At 35.6% G+C, this 25,821-nt stretch overlaps 1 protein-coding gene across 6 annotated transcripts in view; it reads right to left on the reverse strand.

Moving 5' to 3' along the window:
- Positions 1-25,821, reverse strand: part of GRM3 (glutamate metabotropic receptor 3) — a 222,742-nt gene that overhangs the window by 170,783 nt on the left and 26,138 nt on the right. For 2 of the 6 annotated variants that reach the window (XM_074035627.1, XM_015447833.3), the window contains exon 2: positions 5,876-5,945. The exons of the other annotated variants lie outside the window; for them this stretch is intronic. The gene's annotated coding sequence lies outside the window, so the exon portion shown is untranslated. The remainder of the gene's footprint in view (positions 1-5,875; positions 5,946-25,821) is intronic. 6 annotated transcript variants of the gene reach the window in all.

A 25,821-nucleotide genomic window follows, 5' to 3' on the forward strand; every position in this document is an offset into this window, starting at 1 on the left:
ATTGCTGTGAGCCCACCTGGATAATGCAGGATAATCTCCCATCACTCTTTCTTAATTTAATCATATCTAAGTCTCTTTTGCCAGAGAAGGTAACAATTGCAGATTATGGGGATTAGGAGGTGAACGTCTTTTATAGGGGCATTATTCAGCCTTCCACAGACAGACTGAGCTCTTTGGTGCAAAGGAAACAGGCATGTTTAGAAAGCAATAGAAGGCCAGGAATTAACTTGCAGAAGAACAGCAAGTGTTTACAGAAAGAATTGGTTAGCCAGCTTTGACAGGAAACAAAGTAAACTCCTACTCCAACTGGTTTGTTATTTATCAGTAAAAGCTAAGGCAAATTGTACTTTTCTAGACAATATATTTTCATATGAAAAATTTTATTCATCATGAGTGCTATCACTGTTTCTCTTAGGAGTTTCATTTTTGCTTTTCTACAACTTAAAAAGGCACCATCATTGTCTAAATGATATCTTCCTTAGATCCAGATATTGTGAGTTCTAGGGGAAGCGAGCCACCTTTTAAAAACGCCTAATAAGTGTTAGAAAATTATTGATGTTATCTCCTTTAATATTCTTTATAGTTATTTGAGGTAGACATTGTTACTCTTACTTTTTTGTTGAGGAAACTGAAGTTTAGAAGCCTTAAGTAACTTACTTGCAGTTTCATAGCAAGTAAATGGGAGTTCATGATTTGAAGCCATGTGGTATCTGATGCCAAAGCTCAGCTTTCCCTTCCTTTAATGTTTGGCCTTAATAGAGTGAATGACTCGTTTACTTGTTACAGATTAAGTTGCTAATTAAATAACAGCAGGACCAGGTTCTAGGCCTCTTTGTCCTATTCCCTATATTGGTGTTACTATATCAGATACAAGAAATACATATATTCGAACCATTATGGAAAGATATTATATATTACATATTCTGAACATTATGGAAATATTTTAATTCTAGGTCTTATATAACTTTAATTTTCAGAATTGAAGCAGAATCTGCTCAAAAAGCTATCAAATCAGATATTCTTTTCATAATGAACACCTTTCTAAAATCTTAAATCTATTTATAGGAGAAAAGAAATAGATCATTTTCCATGACAACTTCTCTATTTTTAATCTACCACAAGTTCATTGTCTTTTCTTGCCTACAGTTCAACGAACTTCAGTTGAGAAAGAAAGGGATAAATAAATCAGGAAGGTAATTGAAGTACATTTATGGACTTCTTTATTTTATGTGATTTGTCCAGGAATCAAGCAAATGACTACTTTTAAGGGCTTGGTTAGCATTGGTACAAACCACTATTGCAAATGCTCTCTGATTGCAGTAATTAACTTTGTAGTCATGAAAGGGAACCCTTGATCTTCCTTCATTACCCAACAGAAGTGCTCTGAAAAGAATTAACATGAAAGTAGACTGTGAACAACCTAATGTGTGAGGAAGTGAAGATAACAGTTATTTCTCCTTCAATCCATAGAACACCAGTCATTGTGTTGCTTGTCAAACAATGAGTACTGTCTTGGCATTAGCAATTTTCCTCAGGAAAAGCGCAGAACCTGAAAAATGACCTAACTTTCATGGCCAAATAAAAACGTCACTTGTTAAGTGAAACCAGATAGTTTAAAATAAATATACCATGGATTAGTATTTAATACCTTTTATATAATCCATTAAATGCTTTGTCATTTTTTTCCCCTCAAACTTCTAAGAGAAATGAGAATGAGGTTCAGTTCTGTCTTTGATTTTATTTTATTTTTTTATTTTTTTTTTGAGGCGGAGTCTTGCTCCCAGGCTGGAGTGCAGTGGCGTGATCTCTGCTCACTGCAAGCTCCGCCTCTCAGGTTCACACCATTCTCCTGCCTCAGCCTCCTGAGTGGCTGGTACTACAGGCGCCCACCACAACACCTTGCAAATGTTTTGTATTTTTAGTAGAGACAGAGTTTCACCGTGGTCTCAATCTCCTGACCTCGTGATCTGCCCTCCTCAGCCTCCCAAAGTGCTGGGATTATAGGCATGAGCCACCGCACCTGGCCTTTCTGTTTGATTTTTAACGTACTTCATTTCTGAGTGAGTTATTTGGTTAGTTTTTAGAGAGATTTCCCATTCTTATTTTCAAAACTGTATGCATCTAAGTGAGGGAAATAATTCTGGTGTCAATCCAAACAATTAACTTCTCACCTCCACAGTCCATACTGGGTTAACATTGGGTTGTCTTCTACAACCCAGTGTTAATGAAAAACTGTGGAATTAATAGTGTGGAACTGATTTATGAACTTAATACATAGTTGCCTGTGTGAAACATGAAATTGTAGTAAAAAGGAGATTATCTTTCATTTCCAGTGTAATGAGTTGAAAGTAGGCAATGCAGTTACTAAATGCTTTACTCTTCAAAGCTTTGCTGTGGTCAAAGGACTCAGAAGAGATAGTTTTTACTTTCTGGTACTTTCAGATCTAACACAGTATCCTGTAAAGAGTAGGTGTTCAATAAATACTCATTGCAATGAATTGAGTTTCTATAACAGTTGCTCTAACTCTCTTTTTGGACTCTTTCTTTTTGAGATAATCTCTCTGTTACCTGAGATAATCTCTCTCACACCATGAGACACTCCAGGGATCATTCTTGGTTATGGTTGTGAGATATTTCAGGAATTCTAAATTGCAATTTCATGTTAGCTTCAAGAAGGTTCTGCTCTAACATCATGCGTTGGTTTTTGTTAGTGAGATTTTATGTTGTTCATTATGATTAACAACATAAAAATGTTGCTCTCCATTTAAGATCCTATTTTCTTATTTTCCTATGATTTGGCCATTTCTCCTGGCCCTGATGACTTTGGCAGCTAGAAGCTTGTCCTTTTTCTTTTAATCACTCAGTTTCACTGAGTTCTTCTATTGAATCCTGGTCCGTGTGTCTTTGTTTCTGCAGTCTTTAGGTGGGCTTACTCATGTTAAAGCTTCCTACTTGAGCACCTGTCTCCTGCTGTGTTTGTGTGTGGGGAGGCATTGGGGAGCAGCACAGATCAGTATTAGTGCATGGGCTTCTAACTGACCCATGTCCTAAGGTAGGCTTTGTCACTTACTAATTGTATGCAACTTCTACTTCCTGAAGAAACTGTCTCCTTATTTAAAAGTAAGCCTTATACTATTTACCTCAAAGGGTTTTGATTGGGATTAAATTAGATGACATAGGTAAAGTGCCTGGTATAGAGCCTCACATAGAGCAAGCTATCAATGAATGATAGTGGTCTGCCCTCCAATTATCCTTATTCCACGTTCACCCTTTATGATGATATCCATTACTTACCTATTGCCAGACCATCCTTCTTGATGATAAAAATCCACCTATCTGGACCTGCTCATATTACCAGCCTCTGAAAACTGCCTTTATTTTCTGCCATTTCATAATGGATCTGTCCAGTCTGTAGTCTGGAATTGATGTGCTGCCTTCCCCTCCTCCCCAAAATAAAATGTCTTTTCATGTCCTGAGCCCCATACCTGACACCTGCTTTACTATCGGTTTTTGGAATTACTTCTTTAATTTTTTTCTCTAATAAAGTCAGAAATTATTCTAAGAAAACAACATTTTCATTTTGAGATGTTAGTGTTTATGTACTTCAATTATTAATTCAAAAATATTTTATGTGCCTATTATGTACCAGGCACTGTTAAAAATAGCAGAGATAGCTTCACGAATAAAACAGGTAAAAATTCTTAATATTTTAATAAAAGAGGTCAATAAAAACAAGTAGACACATAAAGAAATACTGTTGTGTCATACTATAAACTCTATGAAGAAAAGTGAAAAGTGATGGGATAGAGAGATGTGGCAGGTGCATAGGTGAATATGTGTGATTTGAACAAATAACTGAATGATGTGAAGGCATAAGTCATTGCTGAATCTGGTATAATAGCAGTAGGCAGTGAGAAAAGAGTAACGGGTCTGAAGGAGAACCTTGAATGTTTGAAGAACAGCAAGATCAGTGTGGCAGGATCATAATGATTGACGAGGATAGTAAAAATAGTCAGATGATTAAGGGCCAAATTATGTAGACAGATTCTATATATAGTCTATGATAGGAAATTTGTATGTTATTCTAAGAGAAAAAATGTTTGAAAACAGAGGATTAGAAACTGACTTATGCTTGTTGAGAACAATTATGTACTTGGAAACAAGCCCAAATTATGGGTATGTGTGTCATCCTTTATTATACTAGAACATTGTCTAATTGGTCCTTCCAAGGATTATTTAATTCTCTAGGGGAAAGTACCTTTGTTTGACATTCACTTTATTTTTGATTCGGTCACAGAGTCTGTGAAATCACATGTTAACTTGTAGATTTTGTCTGTTAGCAAGGCAAATCATTTCTAACTTATAGAAAAGATAGAAAAAAATAACTCCAAATGTTAGTTTTATTGCCTGTAGGACATTAATCAGTTTGTCTCTTAGCATCTTAGTACATTTTGTGCTGCCATAACAGAATACCGTAGACTGGCTAATTTTTAACAAACAGAAATTTATTTCTCGCAGTTCTGGAGGCTGGGAAGTCCAAGATCAAGATGCCAGCATCTGACAAGGGTCTTCTTGCTAAGGCATTTCATGGCAGAAGGGCAAAGAGGGCAAGAGAGGCAAAAGGAGGCCAAGCTTATCCTTTCATAAGGAACCCACTCCTGTGATAACAAATCTACTCCCATGATAAAGGCATTAATCCATTCACGAGAGCCCTAATACCTAATTACTTCTCATTAGGCCCTGCTTCCCAACACTGTTGCTTTGGGGATTAAGTTTTCAAAACATGTTTTGAAGGACATATGCAACCGTAGCACTCAACAAACTTATTTTAATATGCCTTTCCTCTATGCCCTATTTCTTTAATTATCCTTTGAACTAGTTTTACAATCCTTGTTGTTCTCTCATTGATGAGTTAAACATTTTTGACATGTCTTCTGTATTTACATAAGAGTTATGGTTTTAGCATTTGGAAAATTATATGCGTTGACATGCTAAAAAAGCCCACTTTGGCTGCTGAATGGAGAATGCAATGTGTGACAGTAATGAGGGAGAATTTGCCAAGGTAGAAGCTGGAAGACAAATGAGGAGGATAGTACAGAGATCCAGGCAGTGGCAATGGTCAAGATGGCCTGGGCAGGTTGTGGTGGTGGAGATTGTGAAAATTAAATTTTATATTTGATTTGGAGGTAAGGATAAGACTTGCTGATGAATTACTAGGGAATGTAAGATTGAATGGCTAGGGTATGTGAAATTCAGAGAAAATTCAGAGAAGAATCTAGGATTTCTGCTTGGGCAACTAGGAAATGGTGGTAGAGGAAAAGCAGAATTTTTAAAGAAACTTAAAAGATCTGTTTTGGATATGTTAATTTTAGACATAATTTATACCTCTTTGGCAAATTTCCTTATAATAAAGATGTTTATTTTTGCAACAACCAGGCAAATCTTAAATATAACAAATACCTATAATTATGAACATGCTCTTTATACATCATGTCTTCTGAAATCCCTAGAATGATTTCTCATCTTATGTGTGCAGTTAACTTCTTCAATCTTCCCCCTCAAACCTCTTCATTTTTAAATTTAACATTTTTCTCCAAAATTTTAAGTGTAATATGTCCAAAACAAGACTCTTGATTCCCACTCGGCAGAGCTGTCCTCTCTCTTGTTCTCTCACTACTAGCACTCTCAATCCCAGGAAATGGTGTCACTATCTACTCAGATAGACTTATGGGATCATCTTGATTTCTCCCTTGCCCCTGAACCCTTTATATACAATACATCAGTAAGGCAGATTTCCGACCTCTATATTTCACCTATGTTTGCTTTAATTTCATGGTGAAGGCTCACTCCAGTCCAGGCAAGCATTATCTCTCACCTTCTCACTGATCTTCTCACTTCACCTCTTATCTCTTGTAAATTCACTCTTCATTTAACCAGCAGAAATCCTAAAATATAAAGCAGATCATGTCTGTTCTCTTCTTAGAACATTTCAACTACCATCTGTTGTACTTACGATAATATTTAAGCTCGTCAGCCTGGCATCAAGACCTCACCTTCCTCACTGAATTCATCTGTTCCACTCCTTCTTTTGCTTCTACATGTTCAGGTCCCAAAGGCCTCTTTCAGTTCTTGGAACCTGTAATTTCCCTCCTAACTCCAGGCCTGATCCCTCTGATTGGAACTCTCCATACTCTTCTCACTTAAATGTCACCTCCTAAGTGAAGGCCCCTAGGACCCATCTGTCTAAAATAGGCCCCTTGCCTGCCATTGTTAGTTTGTCATGGGAACTTTTTTATCCTTCTATTTCCGTTATTTTCATTTTATTTACTTTACTGGCAAAGCTAGTTCACCATTTTATTTCCAGCCTTTTGTTCAGTCCTAGAATAGGGAAGACCCTTAGTGAATGATTGCTGAAGGAATGGATGATGTATTTGCAAGGTATAGTCCATAATGATATTATTACAATTATTTATAAGCAAAAATTTACTTATAAGCAAATATATAGGGGATTTTATGAAAATCTAATAGACCAATGATGGACTTCTTAGAGAAAGCTAAGTAAATTTAAATTTCAACATTTTCTAATTTCTATTGTAATGTTTAGTCCATCAAGGCACCCATGTAAAATAATTCTTACTGCTCTTACTTCTTATCAGTATCCTTCTTTTAATTCAAAAGTTACTTCTTATAGCTATTCACATTATTCTTGGCCAGTATCTTATATTTTCTTCAAATTCTATTTGTATTTTAGTACATCTGTCCTGAACTTTTTCTCTAAATAAGTGCAAAATATTAACATTATGCTGGTTCAGCAGCATTATTATGCTTCAAAACCTTCAAAGATAAAGTTACAATGCAAGGAAACACTTTCTTGAGAATAAAGAGAAATAACTTACTCCTTTTTCCATTAGGAATTTATCCTTAGGCTCTTCTTACTATTTATGATTAATCTTCCTGCTGTATTTCATTACTTTAATCTTACAATAGGATAACATTTGTCTGAAAATGGTACTAATTGTAGAATAAATGAATTATCTATTTACTGCTCGCTGCCCCACACTTTAACCTCAGGAGCTTAGTAGTTTGTGGCAACTTTCTATATAGTGTAGCTAATATGTACTCTGTCAGGATAAGGATAATGGCAATGACTCAGAATTATTTCCTAAGAATTCATGGTTTTGAATATATAATAAATGTATAATTCTATATATATAAAATAAATTAATTGATCAGGACTATGTCTCGTGATACCACAGCCTTGAAAAGAATGACTTAAAACTTGTATTCCTTAACACTTTGTGAACATGTAAGACTTAGGATCTTCATTTTAATTTTAAAGCCCTTAAAAAATCAACACATGAATATATATATATCATATATATGTGATATATATATATGATATATATACATGGTAAAGAGTACTCTGCAGTTGTTGGATATAATGTTCTACAAGCCAAATTAGGTCAATTTGGTTAATAATGTCATTTTAACTTCTATGTCCTTTTCTTTTGTATGCTTTTCCTATTAGTTACTGAAATTAGTCATAGCCTATGATTGTAGATTTGTATATGATTCCTTTAGTTCTTTCAACTTTTGCTTTATACAATTAAATTTTGTGCTAATTAGGTATTGAAAACTTTATGATTTTATAGCTTGCTATGGACTTAACCCTTTTATGACTTTGAAATGTACATCTTTATATCTTGCACTTTTACTTAAGATCTACTTTTTTCACTATTTAACCATATAATTTTTCTTTTTGTTAATATATGGTAGACTTATTTTTGTCTTTATACCTTTAACTATGTGTTCATACATATGCTTACACTGTTATTTTTGTAAACAGAATACAACTGCATTTTTTTCAAGTCTGACAAATTCTGTGTTTTTAGGTACAATTTTATTTTTTACTTGGAATTCTCTTTCCATTTTGAGGTGTAATTGGCAAATTATATTCAAGGTGTAAAATGTTATGTTTTCATATACTTAAACTGAGTGAAATGCAGATTTTTTTTATTTTGAGAGTTGAGTCCATTTACTTTAAATATCACTGATTCGACTCTTTTAAACATGTTATCTTGCTATTAGTACTATTATACTATTTTATCCTTTATTTCTCTTTTCTGGCTTCCTATTTATTCATAACATTATGACATTTTTATTTTAAAATCTTTAGATTTTAATTTTATATTTTATTGCTCTTCAGTGTTACATTATTACAATAATTTGTACTATGTAAACATGCAAAACGTCATTTAATTTCATTGTTCCCTTTCGACCTTTTCTACTAGTCTTACAATATATTTTATTTATGTAGACTTCTATATGTTGTAAATTCTATAAGACATTATATATTTTGTTTTACTAGCTTATATGCAATTAAGTTTACCCCAGAATTTATCCTTTCTTTTCCACTGTTTCCTAAAGTTCTGTATTTCTATGAGATAATTTCCCTTCAACCTAAAGAAGTCCCTTTAGTATTTCTTGTAGTGCAGGTCTGCCCACAAAAACAATCTCGGCTTTTGCTTTTCTGAAAATATCTATTTTGCTTTCATTTTTCTGAAAACATATTTTTACTTGTACAGAATTCTAGGTTGGTAATATTAGTTTTTTCTTTCAGGGATCTAAGTATATCCATCCATTGTCTTCTTGTTTCCCTATTTTTCTGTTGAAGAATTGGTTGTCAAAATTAGTATTTCTTAACCTGAAGATAACATGTACCCTGGCTACACCCCAGGCACTTTTTAAATGCTCTTAGCTTTTTTTTTTTTTTTTTTTTTTTTTTTTTAACTAATTTTACCATAATGTACCTAAGTGTGGTTTTATTCACCTTTGTTGTGCTTAGTGTTTGGACAGGTTTTTGGATCTTATGTATATAAAATTAGATACTTTTCATCAATTTTGAAAAATTTCTGACCAGTATTTTTCAATTATTTATGTTGTAGCATTCTATCTTCTCTTTCTAGTGCTCTGTTTACATGTATATCAGAACTTTTCATGGAATCCTATATTTCCCTGACTTTTTTCCTAGGTTTTCTGCTTTTTCTTTTATAGGGATTAATCGTGGCACTTCTTATTGACATGTCTTTAGTTCACTAAATCATCTATTCTGATGTTTCCAATCTGTAATTAAGCCCATCTACTCAATTCTTAATTTCAATTTTTATATTTTCAGTTGCAGGATTTCAGTTTGATGCATTTATGAATTTCAGATTTCCACTGAATTTCCATTCTTTCCTCTATCCATTTGGATATATTAATCATAGCTACTTAAAAATATGTTTTATAATTTTTTAATCTAAAATACCTAGGTATCTGTTTCTATTTTTTGTGTTATTTTCTTTGCTGATGAACTTGTCTCTGTTTTTAGCAAGCCTTGTATGTTTGAATCAATGTGCCCATTATAGACAACAAGTTAAACATCAAGTTTTTGTTTTGTTTTCTTTTGTTTTTTGTCAGTTATAGCAGTAATGGTTTGTCTTGATCTTTTAGTTGGTTGCTTTTAGTCTTTGTTAGGGTTGATTACATCATATTTGCCCTTACTCTTGAGTGAGGCTTTATAGGCTCTCAGCTGAAAGCTGGAAGTTTTACCAAGTAATTTTGAGGCACTCAAATACTAACCTGTTTTTCCTTAAAACCGTCTCTGAAATATCTTTGCAACCACCTGGTGATCTATATTGTTTCTTTTTTGGAGTTTTGCCCTGTGTATCACATAAGAAAAATTTTGGAACCATATTTTAGAGTTCCCTCATCTGAGGCTACCTTCTTGCTTGAATTTTGCCCCTTCTCACTTTTCTGGCAGCTCTAAACTCTTACATTTATCTCTTCAGTGAAGCAAGAGGCTTTCATTCTAATTGAGCTCAATTCTCCCATGCCAAACTGGAGAGTGTCTATAGAGAAATACCCACTTAAAGCATATCTCTCCCTTTAGGATCATAGCCCCTTAATTTGCTGCTTATTTTCATAGTTCTTCAGGGACTTCAATTTCAGTTTTTATATTTTGTCCAGGAGTTTAATGGTTTATAGTGTGAAAGTCTGACATAACTACTCTACCTTGCTTATTAAACTGATAATTATTATTTTAAGCTACATATATTAAGCATTCATTATTTGCCAGATATGGTGCTCAGTGATTTAATTGTATTATCTCATTGAATTCCCACAGTGGTCTTTGATGTAGTCATTAGTTTTTTTTTTTTTTTTTTTTTTTTTTTTTTTTTAAACAGAGTCTCGCTCTGTTGCCCAGACTCTGGAGTGCAGTGGTGCGATCTCAGCTCACTGCAGCCTCCGCCTCCTGGTTCAAGCGATTCTCCTGCCTCAGCCTCATGAGTAGCTTGGACTACAGGTGCGCCCCACCATGCCCAACTAATTTTTTGTATTTTTAGTAGAAATGGGGTTTCACCATGCTGTCCAGGATGGTATCTATCTCCTGACCTCGTGATCTGCCTGCTTCGGCCTCCCAAAATGCTGGGATTACAGGCGTGAGCCACTGTGCCCGGCCCCCATTTGTAGCTTTATAGATGAGGAAACTGAGAAAGGAGAATGTACTAGTCCAGGTCCTACTGGCTGCTTATCCAGATCTGTCTGACACTGAGGTGACATCATGCTGTTTCAAAAGTGAATGTCCTTTATCTTGAGCAAGAGAGAAAGCCCACTCGCTCACACACACAGGTGTCAGAGCTTGTTTCAGGTTCTTACCGAGGACACCAGGGCTTGCTTTTCTGTTTTTTCTAATCGATGACGCCTTGTCTACATAGACTTATTTTATTTCTGGTTAGAAACTGATATCTGTAAGTTTTTACTGATAATATGATACAGCAGTTAAAAAAAAAAAACCACAAAAAACAAAACTTACTATGTTCTCAAAGCTTTATTTAGGAATACCTTTAAGGAAACAATGTATGCCATACCAACTGTCTTTGCTGCTTTAATTGGTATTTGAAAACCTTCAGATAATTCAATACATCTTTAATTGTTTTCTATTTCATTTTTTGCAGTTCATTAATTGAGGCTGGAAGGCATGCTGCAAACATGAGGATACTAAGACATTTTAAATAATGAGAAATTGAACCTAGAAACAATTTTGAATCTATAAGAAAACAAAAGTAACAGTCTGAATAAAGAAATAGGAAGTAATTAGTGATAACATGGATAGCATGCTTCCTTTATCTCAGTTACTATAAGTACTTTAAACAATTAATCCTCATACCATCTCTCTGATACAGGTCGTCTTGTTATCCACATGTAACAGATGAGAAAACTGAGGCACAGGGAGGTCTAATAAATTGCCCATGGTCACAAAGTTAGAAAGTGGCAGAGATGAGATTTAAAATCTGGCTGTTGAACTCTTTATTTAATATTCAGTGAAATCTTAACCTGAATTCTTGAAGATTAGGATGTCATTATTCCTTGGTTCTGTGATTAAACAGTTACCATATTTTCGATTTTAACACTAGCTAGAAATTTTGCTAAGTTCACTTTGCAGTATATTCTTCAGATACTGCTAAAGAGCAAGAGGGATAATGGAAGACACATTTTCTTAGAATTTTAAGCTTTGAGGGGAAAGAGGGATATTATGGATATGGAAGATTACTAGTTATATAGGTTGTGAAAGTTTCAAGAATTATAAAGAAGTCTGAAAATTAGAAACATAGACTGGTTGCCATCTGATCATTCATTAAATCATTTATTCTGCAGACATTTACTACATTGTGCATTGAAAGAAAACTAACCATTGAATATTTACCATGTGCCAAATAATGTACTAGGTAGTTTTATAAACATTATCACATTTAATGCAACAGCCCTCTGTGGAATGTATTATTACTCCTATTTTCATTTGAGAAAACTGTGTGGGTTAGTGGGCATTCATAATTTGTGCATTGTGGGAGATAACGGCTGTGCAAGTGGCTGAGATGGGCTTTGAGTCGAAAACTAAATGACTCCAAGAGAAAGGCTATAAGGTTGCAGGGTGTGGGTCTAAGACTTGGGGAAGGGAGTGGTAGTTCCCAGAGGGTGAGAAACAGTTTCAGACCACAAAGAGCTTTACAATCTTATAGAGGGATTAAAAAAACAAAACAAAACAAAAAAACCCCAGCAAATATAAATCTAATAGTAAAAAGAATGCAATACATAATCTTGATTGAGATATAATATTTAGAGCTTCAAAGGAGGGAGGGATTACTTTCTGTTGTGATAATTAAAAAACTGTTCTTGGAAAGTGGTCATTTATGACTTGTAGGATACCATGTAAACTATACACTATGATCATGTGTCACATAATAGTCACTGTAGTATCACTTTTGTCCTGGATATGGAAATGGCTGTTCCCTACTCTTATTTAAACCTTTTATTAAAGGCACCTGGCACTTTCCAGTTCATATTGTGATTAAATTTGCATATGCTTTGTCTAAGACCTCCTTCAAGGTGGAGACATATTCCTTAATGGGTCCCCACCATGTCTGACTTGGTGCCTGTGACATAGCAGTGGCTTTTCAAGATCTCCTTTCCCTTGGTGTCGGTGATATCATGCTATCCTGGCTACTTTCAGTCTCTCTGGACACTCTTTAGGCTCTCTTAGGCAAGAAAGTGGAGTCCTTAATGTTCAATCTCCTGGCACCTGCCTCTCACATAGCACCTGTTGAAGGACTTCATGAAATCTCATAACTTCAGTGATGGTCCATGTGCTGATGCCTCTTCAATCAACAGATTCTTCTGAGCTCTGAATTGGTGTGTACAACATACCTCCATCTGTGTGGTGCACAGGCACTCTAATGTCAGCGTGTCTCAAACTGAACTTGTTATTTCCTCTGCTCCAGACTCTCAGCTCTTCTACATGTTCTGTTTCAGTGAATGTTAAGAGCAGGACCATCCAGATACCCAGGTCACTTGACTCTTTCTTCTTCTCCTCTCTTTGCTTATCTACATCTACTCAGTCATGGAGTTCTGTCATAGTCGAGGAGATAGTTCTTCAACTTCTTTGCTCCCATAAATTTTCATGGCCATTATTTGAGTTCAAAACCTACCATGTTTCATCCAGATCACCTCACAGTCTCCTTGACTTCAGGCTTGCTCTCTTGTGATCCAGTTTTTTTCAAACTGTTGTCCAGAATGATTTGTTCAGTTCAAATCTGAAAATGTTCTCCCTTTCAATATCTTGGCTCTTAATTCTTATTCAAGTAAGTCCCTCAGAATGGCAAATATGGACAGCCTCTTTTTCTCTACTTTATCTCTTGCTTGTCTTTGTTTCAAACCGATGTCCTGTCCATATTGCATTGTGCTTTTCTGTTCCTTGGCATGTTCACTCTTACATGAATATTTCGGAAAAAGAAATCTTGCTTTCTATCTCTGAACCATAATGACTATCTCATTCTCTAGCACATTGCAAGAGCTCAATAAATAGTTGCTGAATGAATAGATTAAAAATGCTTGAAAAGTAACTAAAAATAAGGCTGAAAAGAAATAATTCACCTCTCTTAATGTGAAAATGGAAATTGGTAAGTTTTGGGGCATGCTGGATGATTTTCTACTTCATGGCAATACACCTTCTGTTCCTTAATTTTCATCACTGTTCTGCCAGAATTATCTTCAAACAAAAAATAACACAAGTGTAAACCAAAACATAATGTAAAACCAATGATAATAAATATGCAGAATTTCTCTTAAGTATGTTCTAACATGAATGTAGTGGTCATCACTTTCTTTGTAATTTATTTTTATCTTACTAGGTACATAGACTTGGAACCCTACAAACTGGATTATTTAGTATTGCAGTGGCATTCACATAAAATACAAGTGCTAATATATGTATAAGATTATGACACCTACTATATTTTACTTCTGTAATTTTTATGATAATATCAAATACTGCTCTATTGACATTTTTTATTTCACATGCTTATGATCCTTTGTGGAAGAAAAGTTATGGAAACAATCGTAATTTGGTTGTACTGTGAAAAACCTGTATAAATATGTCTGTTGGTCTATCATCTGTCTATTTAATCTGGTGGTGTTATTCTCTCTCTGCTTTCCAAATGCACTGTTTAAGGATAAGAATTGTTTAACCTCTCCATGTAATTATTTGAAAAATCCAACACTGGAATCTCATGTTAGAATTAATGAATTAACTTCTGAAGGTGTAGGGTATATACTTTAGGCAATGTAACTGATCTACAAAGCTTGCTTTGTCAGTACCTGTCAATCTTCACTTCTAACACAGGGATGTGAATATTACACACCACCCACGTATCACAAGAACTTTTTTCTCAGGAATACAACCTAAGTTTATACTTTAAGTGGGTTATTATTTCTTTGAAAATCAAGACTAGTCCCACACGCAGTTCATCTTTGTCAGTGTTTCTGCGCTTGTTGAATCATGAAGATGAAATCTAAGAGTATGAAGAGATGATAGGGTTCAAACCAGGAAAACCCATATGTGAGATGTTACCTCAGCATTCAAATATATACCAGAGACATTATACTGTTTCCTCAGGCATAGTTGCTCCATCTGCTCATGATTGCCAGCTGCTGTTGACATGAATTCCACACCCTGCCTCACCCCCCAGCCACCAAAGTCTTTGCTAAATTAAAAACAGAGCCATTGATGAATAATGTAGACACATTGAAAAAAGAGCATATTCATTCCTTATTAATGCTAGGACACAGTAATATCTTATTCTATTTAATTTCATTAAAGTGGCATGTTATAGAAAATAGAGAAAAAAGAAAATGTGAATGAGATATAGTATATTTTAATCTTAGAAACTGATGGCATATTAAAATTAACCTAGATGGCCCAACCTGCTGGGCCAGTATGGAGATCCCCTCTGAGACACTGAATTGTGGGTTCCATCACTTATGCTGAAAAACTCAATTGATGAAGTTGCTATATCAGTTTTGTTACAGCTCTAATTGTTTGAAAACATTTTTCCTATTTCTTTTCCTTGTCTTATTGTGCTGGCCAGGACTTACAGTACAAATTTAAATAAAAGGAGTGATAGTAGACATTCTCATCGTGTGTTTGCAAATATTGTGAGAAGAAAATCATCCTATTTACTGTGTGGGTATGTTGTTAATTCTGCTATAGAAATGCTGTGATAATTGTGCTGCTTTAAGGTATAATTGAACATTGAACTATGTTGTGGATTGGGCCAGAGAGTAGGAAGAGAGATTCTAGCTGGAGAAGAGAAAGAACTTAGTTTCTCTTGATTTGGGCTGCCAAGGGGAACAGTACATTACATGTGAGCAGGCCAGGATTTAGGAATTGTGAGGGGTCAAAAAGAGACACCTGTGAAATTGTGTTTGTCCTTGGTGGCTAAAGTGTAGCTGATATCTGAGAGCACGTGAAATGGGAAGGGGCTGGGAGCTCTCAGAACAAGTCAACTATGTGAGCCCTGAACCTTGGGCTTCTTTATACAGTTCTTGCACTGTCTGGGATCATTCTTCCCCTGCAATCATTTAGCATTTAACAAAGTCTTATTGAAAGCTTTAATTTGTCTAAATTATTCTATAGGGTACTAAGAACAAAAGATTTTGTCCAGTATTGTACATTAAAGTGAGAGGTATTGAAATGGGAGAGAAAACCCAACCCTTGCATAGTAGAGGCAGCTGGCAACCAATAGTGAAGAACTTTGAGGGTAAGGTAAAACTTAAGAAGACAGAGGTAGTAGTGTTAGTGGTCTCAGTGTCTACAGGACAAAATCTTAGAAATTTGAGTTTTATTAAGGTATTCCATATTGTTTGAAAGTGTTCTTCACAACTTTCCTATGAATTTTGTTCTTGAACACAAATTAATCTTTTTGGAAATATTGTGACTAAAGCCATTAAAAAATACACATCATGAGTCTTAAAATATGTTATTCCAATTTTAGTAGTCCTCTTAAATATTTTCTTTCAAACTACCCTTGGTCCCTTCAGTAATCCTCATGCTTTGTGGTTTCTAGGCGTTTTATCGTGATTGCTCATTTCTAGAACCTCATGTGCCCTTCAGAATGTGACAGGCTGAACTTCTCAGCACACTCTAGCAAAGCAATGGAACACTGCAAAGGACAGTCGGACCACCTGGTACATCCCTTGTTCCGTACACTTGATTTCAATTAGTGAAGGCCAAGTCTATATTTTGATTTATTTTTCCAGTTGGAATATAGAGAATTTCCTAAAGAATATTGTGATTGTCTTATTTGTAAACAACAAGAAAGAAAACAAAGGTCATGTTGAATATATTTTTATTTAAATGCATGGCTCTGAGTGAACAGATTAGAGATAAATTTTTCTGTACTGGGTATCTTGATCTAGCCATTGAAATGATTTGATTCCTATTTTTAGGTAACTAACCTCCCCAGGCAGTTTTTGGGAGTAATGACCCAATAAAGTATAAGCTGTAGGGAAAGAGGACCGAGGGAAAAGACTCCATTTCTGATGGAGATGATCAAGGGGATGAGTGAGGGAACGAGGAGGAATGATGATAGGAATGGGTTATGGGTGGCAGATACCAATGAAGTTACCCCTATTTTCTTCCTAGTCTGATGTACATAATAAAGAGATCTCTCTTCCTTTTTAAAACATTGGCTGTTTGCTGTGTTTAATTTTATTTGCCCATGTGAATGTAGTAGGATTAGGCTAAGTGGCTAATTCCCTCTTATCCTCGATTCCTCTGAACAACTCAGTGTGATCACCCAGAATGACTTTAGCTATATTGAACTTAGATAATGAAAATTAATAGGTCTTTTTTTCCCCACGGGAAATGATTTCTTCATCCTGTATTTGTCAAACTTTTTCCTTTTAAAAGTGTAGTTCTCTATATTCAATCAAAATATATTTGTGTATGTATATTCAGTTTTATCACACAACTTATCAAAATCTTTTATAACCCAAATTCATTTACTTAAATCTTTCCTTCTATAAATTCATCACACCTACAGATATGATATGCCTGTCACCTATGTATTCATTATCGTGATCACTAATAAGATGGTCAGACAAGAGATTACAGCTCCATGGCAAATCACTGCAGAGAGAAAGATGAATCAAGGGTTACATGACATGTTAATCAATATGATATGGGCCATTTACCTAGCTATTAATATGTACTTCTAACCTATTCATCAGTCTACACAGTCTATTTTGACAATAGTGATAATAAAAGACTTTTCCAAAAATGATGTGAAATCACAAAAACCCTTGCTATCACAAAATTTCAAAATTAGAAGCTTAAAAACCATGTACCATAGCCTTCTCACCTTGGAAAAAATATTGGTGTACTAACTACTAACCTTATGAAAGCAGAAATGCCTTACACTGCAAATATGTTGACTCAAGAGCTCTGTATTACCTTCTAAGGGATCAAAATTTCCTTAAAAGTCCATTCTGGAAATATGTTAGGATCGGCAGATTAGTTTCACTAACACATCTCTATGTCCTTTTTGGAAAACTGGATACGTACTTGTCCATGTGCAGATTTTCCTCACCTTTCCTAATTGCTATGATTTCTCAGATACCATGTTTGAAATGCCATGATTATATCTGTAAATTCCTTCCAGACAATAGCATATAAATACCATGGGCTTAAAGACATAAAATCATTTAACCTAATTATATGCTCCTTTACAATATTCTTAGACACCCTGGAATCACCCTCAGACATGTGTTCTACTTCCAATGTGATTTGCTCTGACAGAAAAAGAGAGGCAGCGTTAACATGACTTTTTCTCCTTGCAGGAATGGGGGTTAGCCCAGCCCATTCTTTTCTTCTTGTTTTAAACATAACTTTAAAAATTATTTTCATTTTTTTGTAGCATTATTCATTATCCTGAGTTCTTATTTCTGCAATTCTGACATTCATAGTTGTGTGCTCCTTTATGTATCTTTTGCAGGTGACTTTTAATCTTTTTTCTGTTTATAAAAGATATATTTACTAAAGAAAATTTGAAAACCAGAGATCAGAGTATAAAGAATAAAATAAAAATTAATTCCATCACTTAGAAATAACTATTCAGTCTGATATACTTCATTTTTATGCAGGTATATTTTTTAAAGTTAGAACCATATTCATATTTATATCCTGAAGTTTTACTTTGTAAGATTTTTTCATATGACATCCAATATTTCTATACAACAACATTTTAATTATTTCAAAATACTTCATTACATTTCAATTTATTTGCTAGTCTCCTTTTTTGGGAAATTTAGGTTCTTCTAATTTTTTTGCTGTTACAAGTAAAATTGTGTTGAATAGTCTTATGCTTCAAATCTTCTTATCAGATGGTCCTCTAACCAGCTCCAATAATTTATTTAGATTATTCTTTCTCATATGATCATTAGCCATAATTTAATCTTAGTTTCCCATTCTTTTTGGGCCATTTTCTCCCGTCTTAAAGGCTCCTTCCTATTTTTTGAACTTTGAGAAATCTTTGCTAGATTCTATTTATTTGGCTAGGTAGGCATATTTACCTTTTCCCAAGCCACCTGTCAATTTCCTAGTAAGTTCTTCTTAGCCAGAGTGAAATTGAAAATAATAAAGTTTTAAGAATTAATAAAAATCATAATTTTCTTTTATGATACTCCTGTTTTCAGGTAAATGTTACCTTTCTGTGGGCTTCTAAAAGAGCAAAGAAACAGCATGGTGACATATCTTGTACAGGTTTGGTGACCAAATATGCTTGACCTCAGCAGAAGACCAACAGGTCAAAGAGAAATCTGAAAGTAGAAAGCATTATTTGGACAGATGATGGGAACAGGGTCTCCAGAAGATGACGGTAGGGAGAATAGTATGATTCTGATCAGCTTATTAGACTTAGGCAAGACATCAGCTGGCAACTGGAAATCTGGAGTTCTGGAACTACTTCTCATAACAGACATCTTTTTAAAAAGGTGTCAAGGTGCCAAGTGGATTAGTGCTTAAGCTAGGAATCTTGTTCTAATTAATTAGGCCTTTAGTGATAAATGGAAATTAAGTGGAAGTCAAGTCATATAAATGAGAAAATGCAGAATAGGCTGGTGAAGACTCAGGGATAATAAAGCAGGCAGATGCCTAGGGCTCCAACCAGTTATACCAACACAGGACTTTGGGCTACTGGTGGCTTTGTATTTAATATACATGATGTGCCTCAATTAAGATTGGCTTAAAGACTATATGAGGCTTAGAATGCAGATTTAAGGTCTTGGCACCTACTGTTGCAAAGGACTAAACTGGAGAAAAGGTACGAATAACCAAAATCAAAGCATAACTATATTAAATCCTCTAATTTGGCCAAAATAAATTTCTATAATAGCAGATGAAAAGATGGTTAAATACCATTACTTTACCCCACCTCTGTTTAAGGGTCTATTGGAAAAGCTTTATTCATATACTTCATCTACATATATGGCCTACATGATTGCCCAACTTCCCACAGTATTTCTGCTTTTTTTCCTTTATGCTTATCTCCCAAATTTTGCTACTCTTCCACCAAATAAATTTGCTGTAGTTATGTTTATGATTTTTAGTGATCATTTGCATTTTCTTAAAACAGAGGCTAATATCGAGCCCATTTTAATGTTTTAACATAGATAACTTTTACATATTTTAGTCACTGATTATACCACTAAAATTAGAATATACTTATGAGATTATATCTGCCTTAAAACACAATTTATTGGCCGGGCGCGGTGGCTCAAGCCTGTAATCCCAGCACTTTGGGAGGCTGAGACGGGCGGATCACGAGGTCAGGAGATCGAGACCATCCAGGCTAACACGGTGAAACCCCGTCTCTACTAAAAAAAATACAAAAAACTAGCCGGGCGAGGTGGCGGGCGCCTGTAGTCCCAGCTACTCGGGAGGCTGAGGCAGGAGAATGGTGTAAACCCGGGAGGCGGAGCTTGCAGTGAGCTGAGATCCGGCCACTGCACTCCAGCCTGGGCGACAGAGTGAGACTCCGTCTCAAAAAAAACAACAAAAAACAAACAAACAAAAAAAACAATTTATTATGTCTATTAGATTATATTCTGTCTTTGTATATTAATTTGAGGATGTATTTTTCACAGTCCCCATATCCTGCTGCTTTTCTACAGAGAATTACTTGGTATTTCCCCTTGTTATTAATTTTTTTGTTAATAAATGAATTGTTTGTCATGGTATTCAGTCTTACAGTTTTATTGAGATATTTTTGTCTTCCTCTGATCTTAATCTAAAATCTTCTTGATCAGATCAGCAATTCTTCTAGCAGATATTTTTTCTAGGTTCTTGTGAGATGTACTTCATTCCTTGCCAGAAGCTACATCAAATACTTTGGTAATCTTTATAGAATTTCTTGGCTTGGAATTATATAAACATATTGATGAAATTCATGTATCTTCTGCTAAGAGCTTTAGCTTGAGGGGGAAAAAAAAGCCTAAGGCTTAAGGTATTTTTTGTTGTTGTTGTTTTCCCCTTATGGGACAATACACTGATGAATACAATCATTTCCTTCTTTTGATATTTATTTCCTTATTTATTGTTCTTGCTTGGGTTTCTTACCACTTATCACTCACATCTTTCTTATTATTGAAAGAATTAACAGAATAAAGATAGTTTTAAAGTTATTGCGAACTTAAATACTTTAAAAAGTCTACACTGTGAATTATTCTTGGTATTTTTATTTCTTGAACATATTTCAGAGAAAAAAATTCTGAGACATTTGAATCTATGGAAAATTTTAAAATACATGCAATGCTTCTTTTAGCAAGAAGAATTTTGGTTTCCTCATTTTTATTTCAGATTTAAGTCTTTGCCTAGAAAATGGGGAAGACAAACTTGACTAGAGATAAATCAGATCAATATTCTACTTGCAGTATAATTCTTTAGAATAATGGTTTCAGAGCATTGCTTTCAATAGTTCACCTTCATTCTTAACCCTATTTGCAAGTTCACCAACAACATGTTAAGTCCAGATCTGGCTATAGAACTAGGAGCTTTATTCTCTGTGTTAGTGTTACTTTTTAAAGACAACTGGTAGGTTCTTTGCTCTCACTGTACTTGGATTTTGTTTGCTGGTTCTCAGGCTAGGATTGCTTGAGTTTTAATTTCTGGCTGTCTTGAGGCTTCCAACTAAAACAGACACAGAATACTTTGGAAGCAGGGATACTGTGTTTTCCATAAAGACATAACTAAGCATAGTTTATCACTTCTGACCTGCTATGGAAGATGTCCTGGGTCTATAAATCCTACTTAAAAATGGTGGTATCTTTCCAGAAAGAACTAAAGTGTATCGAGCAACTGTCAGACCACCTTGATTACACTACTGGTTCTCCAAGAAACTCTAAACATGAAATATGTCATATATGTCACGAAAGCTTAGATATGAAATTTGATTTGGGGCACGGTTGTTTTTTTTTTTTTTTTTTTAGATGGAGTCTCACTCTGTCACCCAGGCTAGAGTGCGGTGGTGTTCTCTCGGCTCACTGCAAGCTCCGCCTCCTGGGTTCACGCCATTCTCCTGCCTCAGCCACCCGAGTAGCTGGGATGACAGGTGCCCGCCACCATGCCGGCTAATTTTTTTAAATTTTATTTATTTTTTATTTTTAGTAGAGACGGGGTTTCACCGTGTTAGCCAAGATGGCCTCGATCTCCTGACCTCATGATCCACCCTCCTCAGACTCCCAAAGTACTAGGATTACAGGCGTGAGGCATTGCACCCGGCCAGTTTGGGGCACTATTATAACAACTAGTGTTATGCTAATTTATATAAGAATACAAAATGAATAATATGTTGCCCTCAGTAAGCTTCCAGCCAATTCGTATAAAGAGAATATGTCCAAGTTATTGTAATAGAAAAGTTATTTTAAAGATATATTAGGAAGCAAGGAAGAGATGAGTCCTTGGCCTAGGGTTAGGAGTCATATTTCTGAGAAATCTTGTTAAGCAAAAGTGATAAATGCATTGGGACTTAATAGATGAATATAATTTAGTCACTCATAGAGAGCAAGAAATTCTATGCAGAAAGTGTAGGTGTGAGAAAAATCATGGGGTCCAGAAACAGTAGTATATAGTGAATAATAAGCAGTTTAGTGTTCTAGAAAATCATATATGAATAAGGAGTGATGGGGACTTAAAGTTGTAAACATACTCAGGGATCAGATTACTGAGTCTTCTGGCTATGTAAAGAAACTTTGACTATAACTGTGGATAATAGGAGATATCTTTGAGGTGTTCATTAAGTGAGATGACATTAATAGATTTATAGCTTTAATAGATTTTTCTGAAAGTTGTAAAGGGATAGTGGCTGTGGTGATTTTAATCTATTTGCAAGTTCTTTGATACTCCTTCTCTTAGAAGGTAGAGCCTAATTTCCTTCCCCTTGAATGTGGGCTAAACCTAATGACTCATTTCTAACAAAGAGAATAAAATGAAGTGACAGTGTATAACTTCAGAAACTAGATCACAGAAGTCATACGGCTTCTTCTTTGTTCTCTTTCTCTTGGATCTCTGGCCCTGGGAGAGACAGCTGCCATGTAAGGACACTCAGAAAGACCTGTAGAGAGGCCTGTGTGGAAGGAATGGAGGCCTTCTATCAGTAGATACATGAGGAAAACGTCTTGGGGGTGAAACTTTTGGTCCTGGTCAAGCCTCCAGATGACATCAGAGAAAGCCAACAGCTGGACTGCAATCTTTGGAGAGATCTGAGCCAGTACCACCCAGCTAAGCTACGCCTGGATTCCTAATCATTAGAAACCATGAGGAAGAATAATAAATGCTTGTTTTAAATGGCTACATTTTGGTGCAATGTGTTAGACAACAGTAGATAACCAATATACTGGTTTTAGATGGGAACAGGACTTCAGTGCAGGCAGATAAGTTAGGAGCCTGCTATAGTTGGTGAGGTTAAAAGTCATGAAGGTCTAGTTTAGAGCAGGTAAAGGTGGGTAGGATACATAAAAAGAGTAGGAGTCAAAAATTTCTCGGACTTAGAGAATGATTAAATATGGAGATGAGGAAGGAGTCTATGTTGATTCCCATGTTTCTGACTTGGGCAACCAGGGTGAGAGTGTTGCTGATGCCCTGAGGAGAAGCATATTGGAGAGAGAATGGTTTCAGTTTGAGAAATCCAGTTTGAATTTTCTGAGATGTCCAGGTGAAATGTCTTGAATAGATGTACCAATGAAGAGATAGGGATTAAGAAATCATCAGCACAGAGGAGGTAGTTGAAATGATAAGCATATATATCATTTAGGGAAAGCATATAGAGTGAGAAAAACAGTTGTCTGAGGAAGCAACCTGGAAGCAGTTGGCATAAACAGGAAGATATAAAGGAAACTAGAATAGGTAGTGACAGAAACTTGAAAGTGTAGACAGAAGGCTTGGTTTTAGGCATTAGATAGGAAACTGCCTTCTCTGACACTGGTGAGAAGGAGGAAAGAATGGGTGTTCTGGTGAGTTTTGAAGTGGATAGATAATTGGATAATTGAGAGGAATCATTCTTGATAGTTCTAGTTTTCCAGATGAAGTAATAGGAGGAAAGATCACTTGCTGTACTTACTTCCCCCACAAATAAGGATGATGCCAGTTGAGTAGAGACAAAGTCTTTGGCTATAAGGGGAGAATGAGGAACAAAGTAAGCAAGGACAATTAGGGAATGGATGGGTTGTGCTGAGTGCTCAGTCATGCCTTTGATATAAGTCCAGTATGGAAATATGATAATATATACACTTGGGTAATCTTTCTGTTTCAGATCACCTGGAGCCCTAAACCTGATAACAATCCCATAGATAACAGCTTATCTATGCAAGACATACTGAAAGATTGTAAAATTTGTTTTGCAACCTTTGTTCATCACCTTTTTTGGGTATAGAGAGGAGTTAATATTGATCTAAAAGATACTGAATAAGAGGTACTCTTTTAGAGAGCATTGGTTTTCTACATGTTCACCCCTTGCTGCACACTCATAGGGGAGGGGATGCTTTTGTGCATTTTTAGCAAAGTCAGAGAAAAGCATTTGTGAAAACTACCTGGAAAGCTTGACATGAGTCTTCTAAAGTTTAGGGGACATGGTTAAAAGTTAACGTTCTGGCTGGAGCTGGCAGAACAACAAGACAATGTGATGCTTTGGGATCTAGTTGCATCTACCACTGGGGGGGTAAAGGTGTGTTTCCCACACACCGGATGTGTTCCCCCACAAGGGAGCCAGCCATAGTCTCCTGAAAAAAACCCTGCCCCAGGCAACCACTTGAGATGAGGTGGCATCTGGACGAAAGACACTACTATATCTAGAAAATTATAAATGTTCTTACTGCAAAGAGAGGGGAAGTTAGGCAAGAAGACAATATAAACATGCCCCATAAGTCACCTTTGGATATGTATTATGCACAGAAGGAACTGATGGAAAGTCACAACTGTGCCTGTCAAGATATACTTTTATTGCCCATTTATCTCTTTTCTCAATATTCCCTATCTTATCCCAATTGTGGAGGGGCCAAAGCAGTATCTATGGAATAGGGGAGAAGGCAAAGTGGGGAAAGATGCTAGTTTTAATCCCTTCTCCACTACAGGCCTCCTAAAAGCCAATAGTCCTGATCTGGAGAAAAACAAAAACAAAAAAATTTTACATTTGCCTAACTGATTTCCCACTAGACTAGACTGGATACTCTTTAGAATGGAGTGACTTTTTATCACCTGAGATTAATTTATGTGACTTGGCTGAGTTTTTATTTAGGAGTAGAAAAAAATAAAATAGTGGAAGCAACAATAAAAATAAAACCCCCAGAGAAGTGACAGCAAGAGGCAAATTAGTTTCTTTTTGAGTTGAACCTGTTTAATAAAGAATAATGTGGGCTTCTTTATGGTTGGTTGGTTTCCAGTAGCGCTACACTGACTGGATGTCCAATGGAGCTTTTTAATGTTAAGGTCGGTAAACGGATAAGGAGACTGGGGAATTAAGGGTCCCAGTAGAACTATGGTTCAGATAATTAAGGATAAAATTTAGGTTGAGTAAAGAATCAAATGATGTGAGGTCAAAGCAGGACTAATTATCTGAGAGAATTGAATCAAAGGTTGGAATGCCCAGGTAGTTGATGAGCAGTTGACATGAGAACCAGAAAGTGAGATAATCAAAAGCACTGGAGGTTGTGGTCAGACGTCTAGATTAAAGCAATTTCCAAGGTTGACACATCCTAAATTTTATCAAATAACTTTATATAATTCATTTCAGTAGATATTAATAGATATGTGGTGAGTAAGATGGTGGAACCTACTCATAAGTAGCTTGTTGGGAATACATATGCATTTTATTGGAAACAAAATATGGGCACAGAAATTGGTAAATAAAATCATTGAGAGACATTTAATATTGTGCTTTTACTATGTGCTAGATGCTGTGCTAACTTCACGGTACAAAGAATGAAAGAGAGTAGTTACTTATCCTTGAATATTGAAACTTTGACAGAAAGGACAGACCTCCAAACCATATTAGAGTCATACATGGAAATACATAACTACCATACACTGAGGTAAGTAGGGCTATTAAAATGGTTGCAGAAATATATGGAAGAGCACATCTTTGAAACTGGGGAAAACAAAAAACTTAGGTGGCATGGTGTCAGGCACCTGTAGTGCCAGTTGCTCAGGAGGCTGAGGCAAGACAATCACTTGAACCTGGGAGGCAGAGGTTGCAGTGAGCGGAGATCGTGCCGTTGCACTCCAGCCTGGGAGACAGAATGAGACTGTCTCCAAAACAAACTAACAAAAAATATTTCATATTTCAGTTAGTAGTTCAAACATATTTCATGAAAGCTACATTTGAGATAAACCTTCAAGGACAAGCAGGATTTTTGAAGGAATTGATGGGAGAGAGTATACCTTGTCTTGGACGTACT

Source organism: Macaca fascicularis, chromosome 3 (genome assembly GCF_037993035.2).
Source record: "Macaca fascicularis isolate 582-1 chromosome 3, T2T-MFA8v1.1".
Classification (NCBI taxonomy): Eukaryota; Metazoa; Chordata; class Mammalia; order Primates; family Cercopithecidae; genus Macaca; species Macaca fascicularis.